Here is a 6,407-nt window from a genome sequence, read left to right as displayed (position 1 = left end):
TGGATCATAAATGTTGATAGCAAATTTAAAACTACTCATCAATATCAAATTTTTAAATATTATAAAATATTATCAAACAAATAATTTAACAAGGAACATCAAATCAAAACCCCATTATTCATCAAATTACAAATTATAATTAACCAAAAAAAAACCTATGGTTGCTGAGTTTAGTATTGATCAATAACTCTCGTATTATATGTAGTTTTAATGTATTAGTATATTATGTGGGATCAACTAAAAGAAAGTCGTCAATATAATTTCTTTTTGGAGGTGGATATTATCATATATTAAGTTAAAAACAAATATATGATACATAATAATAAAATAGTATATATGGTGAAACAAGGAAAAAAAATAAAATTGGGGAGCCCTCTTAAATTGGGAACCTTGCACAGCCTTGAAGCCGCTTACTGCTATGGCCATCATGGTTCATTGCTTTTTCATGATTGAAAAAACGATTGAACAACTAATGGCACATCAATTGGCGAAAGAATGTCAGAGATTGAAATGTCTAGAACTTCGTATGAATCCAATTTTTCTTTTACCAAATTTCCTGTTTCCTCCTTAGTTTTGCAACATGTGGCATACAACTTAACAACAATTTAACTCTGTTAACTCTCTTCAGCCCTTTTGTAAATTAAAATAATTAAAAATATTAAATTACACGTGTGACAAAAATACGTTTGCACGCCTCTTCATCTTGTAGACTATGTACCATCAAACTCAACCCCTACATCTTCGCCGCCTTGCAAAACTTAGCCCCTGTGTTGTGAAATTATTGGAAGAGCACAATCCGCACAAGTAATAATAAGTGAAGTGTTGTTCCTACGAAGACTATAATTTCCTTTTAGGTACCAATTATGATTAATTCATAAGTGTATTTGAACAATTGATTAATGACAGTGATTGATTTATTAAACTAAATTACAACAAATATGAAAAATAGCAATTTAATTAACAGTGGAAAATCAAGTTGACACTAGAGCATCCGATTTCACCATAACCAATTTCACTTAAATCTTATAATCAATTAACCCTCATTACTACCCATGTTGACAATTGGTTTCTCCTAATTCATTCAATATCCCCTCTCAGGTTCAACCGAAAGTATTCTCAATTAACAACTCATTCTCTCTTGAGCAACATATTTAGAAAATCAAAAACCCATTAGGTTCTATAAGAACCTGCAAGAAAACTACATGACTCATGTTAGTCCCTCTCGAACACTCATTCAAGACATGATATTTGTTACGAGAAGCAAATACCAAACATCTCCTCTCAGTCTCCGCTTGGATCATCAAATCAATTAAATATTGGCTAGATATTCAAAGAATTAAGAACAGTAACAAATACTCAACATGGAGTAGTAATTAGAAATTAATATGTCATAAAACCGATTTGGCAGATGGATTTGATCTCTAGATTCTCCACAACAACACCTTCATAAGCTCCAAAAGCACTACAACAACAACCCTTGGCTCTCTCTCTGACATATTTGTGGGTGTATTGAAATACGGTGAAAAAGTATATGGTATCAAGATGGTCTATAGAGAGAGCTTAGGATGACCTTATATAGTGTAAAACAACTAAACCCTACTCTAAAAAGGTCTGGAAAAACTCTCCTAAAGCAAAAAAAATTCCAAACAATGAAGGAAACAAACTAGGAAAGAATCCTTCTTTGACTTGGAAACACGTCAGCCAACTTGCACGCACATTTTAGGGTCATTTCACTTCCTAGAAAATTCTGAAAAAAATATGAGAAACGTAGCTTGATCTTTAAGATTTCCAAGCATATATCACACACCACTAGGAAAAATCAGAAAAGTTTTCACATCTTCAATCTTCCACAGCAGTGCAGTTCTAATGGGATTCAACTTAGGCTGTCTTGACTTGGAATTATGGAGCATTTGGCTTAGTAGAAAATTATTAAAACTTTGACATAATGATCTTCAATGTCTTAACTTTCTTCTCCAATTGGCCTTACACTAAAATTCATTCGAAAAGTTGGTTTTCAGTCAAAACCCTTCCGAGAGCACAAAATAGCTAAATATAAGAAACCTAAAGACTATTGGTTCACCTTCTACCTTGATTTCGATTCCTTCCTTAGAAACCAAAAAAGGATAAAGCATATTAATGAATGGTGTTCCTACTATCACCGATTGGTTTAGACCTTTGACCAGAACAAAAGGAGTTTCAAAGCAAATACCCTGATTAAGACATTTTGACTGTTGACAACAGTATGTAAAACTTGGGTATTTTTTTCAAAATACCTAGTAGGTATGACTCCTTCATTTATACAGTTAAGGTCAACTCCTGTATCTATCAGACCTTCTATTGTAAATTTATAAGTTTTATCAATCACAATAGTTATCGAGGTGTACCATTTCTGGGCTATGACCCAATCAATGCTATGAATGAACTTTATCGTATTGAGCTGTTCTCTTTCTAGGGTTTCTTCTTCTACAGGTCTCATTTCTTCCCTAAAATCTCACATCAAGTTTTCAAACTCTAATTGTTCCGATTTTTCATTCTCATCTTTTTCAGAGAATGGCCTGTAAAGTTCTAAGACTCTAACCCTATTTTTCAACTCACTCAGTTCGTCCTTAACATCATGCATTTCACACTGAAGTTCGTTAAGATTAGGTTCTTTTCTATGAGTCTTTTCGTTCATCCTGTTTACTATAGTTTTGAAGCTATAGTTTTCAACTGGTTGTCTTACACTTGTTACAGGTTGTTGCGCATTGCTTGATCTTGCCTTGGCTAGTGAAATATAATTTTCTAGCGCTTCTCTTTTCTTCTCAGGATCTTCAATTTTATCAATTAAGTCTACTATCAGACTTTCTTCTTTAGTTAAGACACATATTCCAAGATCCTTAAACTGACAAGCGCATTCATTTTCGCTATCTGAACTAGTATCAGTATCAGTTTCAAACAATTCTTCATTTTCGATTTGAGCTAGTTCGTTATTACTATCTTGCTCATAATCAGAAGAGTTAAGCATTATTTGACAAAGTTGAGTTTTCAATTCTTCGCTAATGCTTAAGCTTTTAATCTTTTCTTCATCTTACAATCAGACTTATAATGTCTGATAAGTCTATATTTTATGCCTCCTTTGCTTATTTATTTGTTAATTTCCTTAGATTAAATTAGTTGTTTTAATTGGTTTTGTGATATTTGTGAAGGAATTGTGAAATAGGAGAAAGTGTGCTAAAAAGGGCAAGAAGATGAAGATTGGAGTTTAATTAAAAAGAAGCCAAGTCATTCCTTTTGTCGCAAGGAATGTCATCAAATTTCCTAGTTCAAGATGGTTCAAGTCTTACCAAGTCAAACAAGGAGAAATAAAGAAGACCTTATATGATAAGGAAATCCTATTTTTATAACAATTGTAATTATACCTTAGATAGGTAGGATTTCTAGGAGTATTATAAAAAGGGAGTTTCGGTCTTTGATCCTCCATCCATCATCCTCCATCATCTACGATCAAATTCCTGCATATTCATACTCATAGCCGAAACATCCAAATACGAAGAGCTTGCGCAACCTTGGCATACTACTAGGAGAATTCAGTGCCTTCCATGTCTTCATCGACCATCATGATTCTCAATAAGTCCTTCATGAACTAATTTCTTTTACTAGGGCTATGATGCAGCCTAGCTATGAATACTCAAATTCTTTGATATTGTTAATTTTATTTATCTATACATGTTGAGTGCTTGTTACCGTTCTTAATGCTTTCAATTAGTTGGCCACTAATTGCATGATTGGAAGAATTAGGTTGAGACCAGAAGGAGATTCCTAGTAAATAGCTTCTTGTAACAAGTACCATAAATTACATAGCCGACTTGGAAGATTATGTTATGATTTGTGTAATCTTCAATGTTTTCCACAAATCTTAATGGGTTCTTAGCTATCTAAATCCATAACTAGGAATAGAGTGGGTTGATGGTAAGGAATACAACTAATATAACTCGGAAGAGAGTATTGGTGAGATAAGGGAAAACGATTATCAATATGTTAGGTAATTAAGATTAACAAGCTAGAAGAATTTGGGTGGGATTAGCTAGGTGAAATCGGTGCCCTAGTGCTTTATCATCTTTGTTTTCATCTTTTACATTATTTACTTAATCTCAATTTATTTTACTTGCTTAATTAGATTTTAATCATCATAATTCTCTTATTGTTTAATTCAAATATAATTAGAAATAAATCACTATAATATTTAATAGATTAACTTGATCCATGTTGGAACGATACTCTATTTACTACTTACTAATTTAAGCGATATTGTCCACTTGCAATTAATCACATCAAATTTTGGCGCTGTTGCCGGGAATCGACTTAGTCTGTTATATTAGTGCGCTTTATTTTCTAGTTATACCTTGAATATTTAATTAGTTAATTTTTTTTTTAATTTCATGTACTTTTTTAGTTCAATTTGAATTCATTTTAGAAAAATAAAAAATAAAAACCACAAAGCAAAGCAAAAGAACGTGAGGGATTCAGACAACAAACAAACCAAAAGGAAAAAAAGAAAACGCCAGCCCCAAACAGCCAACTTGCAAGAAAGAGGAAAAAAAAAAACAGAAACAAGGAGTTTTACACGCAGCCATCAGGAATTCCATTCCTATTTCCATTCAACTTTCTGTTCCTTTTATTAAAGTTTCTTTCCAATTTCCTTTGGGTTTTACAATTAAACTTATTTTCCTAATTGTGTTTGGGTTTTGTTTCCTTCTTCAATTCTATTATCTTCTCCTTATTGGAACCTAAGATTGAACAAAAGCTTCAAGCAATTCGTAGGAGACAAAAACAAGACAAGGAAAAGAAGAATCAACAAGAAGAAGAAGAAGAGATGGCCCTAGTACTGAATGAAACAATGGGAGACCTTGATATCCCAACAATTCCGATGTCACCTTCAAGCATCGTTCTCCTTGCAGCTTCCAGGAATTATGAATTGAAAAATATCCACTTTAATATGATGCCTTCTTTCCATGGATTAAGTTCTGAATATCCCTTAGCTCATATTGGAGACATTTTTTAACATAGTTTCTAACATGGCTTTGATAGGGGAGTCACCGAAGAACATCTCAGGATGAAAGTCTTTCCCTACATTGTGAAAGATAAAGCAAAGACGTGGCTAAACTCCTTAAGGCCTGGATTATTGACTAGCTGGACGGAGGTTCATAACAAGTTCTTGGATAAGTTCTTTTCGACTCAGAAAACTGATGCACTAAGGGATAAAATCATGCAATTCAGTCAACATGCCGGTGAGTCATTTTCAGAAGCTTGGGAACGGTTCAATAATTTTTTAATACAATGTCCTCACCATGGTTTGCCTATTCTAGTTCTCATGCATATTTTTTACAAGGCACTAACCATTTCAAGTAAGGGCTGCAGTGAATAATTATGCAGGTGGATTTATTAAGAACAAGACGCCAACTGAATGTCAAACTTTGTTTGACAGAAACACAGCATTCTGATGCAAGAGGTAAACGTGCTGGAATTTATGAATTTGGTAGTTCTAATGCTTTTGCTTCTAAAGAGCAAGTTGACGCTATAACCAGTAAATTGCATGCCTTGCTTGCTATGAATGGGAGAGTACCAACACATGAGATTTGCTCCATTTGTGTTGTTCCCGGTCATGCCACCATATCGTGTCCTCATGGAGTTGATTTTCCAGAATTTTTGCAAGAACAATCCAACATGGTGAATAGCTATAGACATCCCGGCAATGATCCATTTTCCAACACATATAATCCGGGATGGCAAAGGCACCCCAATTTATCTTGGAGCAATAATAAGAATGTGCAAAGACCACCACTGGGATTTCAACCACAAGAGAAGAAAAATAACTTGGAGAACATAATCACACAGCTCGCCACAAATACAAATCAATTCATGAGTAGGACGGAGACGACCCTACAAAACCACGCTGCTTCCATTAGAAATTTAGAAGTTTAAATGGGTCAATTGGCTAATGCACTCACAGTAAGAGAGAGAGGAGTTTTGCCGAGCCAATCCGAGGTTGATCCAAAAATTCAGGAGCATGTGAAGGCAATCACACTCCGAAATGGGAGGCCAATAAAAACCGCTGTAGATTTAGACGCAGAAACAGAGCAGCAACATCTAAAAACTACAGAAAAATCAGCTGAAAATAGCCTACCTGCAGCCGGACCACTTCAACCCATCGTCGTGATCTCCACTGGAAATTCAGCAAAAACTGAGCAACCACCATCCACAAATCTTACTCCAAAATCCTACGTTCCGCCAATTCCTTTTCCGCAACGCCTAAAGAAAAATAAGAAGGATGCAAAGTTTTCCAAATTTCTTGAAATTTTCAAGAAATTGTAAATTACCGTTCCATTTATTGAAGCACTAAAGCAAATGCCAAGCTATGGAAAGTTCCT

General features: G+C 34.3%; 1 non-coding gene across 1 annotated transcript; it reads right to left on the bottom strand.

Moving 5' to 3' along the window:
- Window positions 1–5,227: 5,227 nt before the first annotated feature.
- Window positions 5,228–5,334, bottom strand: LOC148294791 (small nucleolar RNA R71). Its single transcript, XR_015835549.1, has one exon. It is a non-coding gene; the product is annotated as a small nucleolar RNA R71 (small nucleolar RNA).
- Between the last annotated feature and the right edge of the window lie 1,073 nt (window positions 5,335–6,407).

The sequence above is a fragment of the Prunus avium genome, chromosome 4, assembly GCF_965620075.1.
Source record: "Prunus avium chromosome 4, drPruAviu1.hap1.1, whole genome shotgun sequence".
In the NCBI taxonomy this organism is placed as follows: domain Eukaryota; kingdom Viridiplantae; phylum Streptophyta; class Magnoliopsida; order Rosales; family Rosaceae; genus Prunus; species Prunus avium.
The sequence above is the reverse complement of the archived record's forward strand: the minus strand, read 5'-3'. Positions and strand labels throughout refer to the sequence as shown.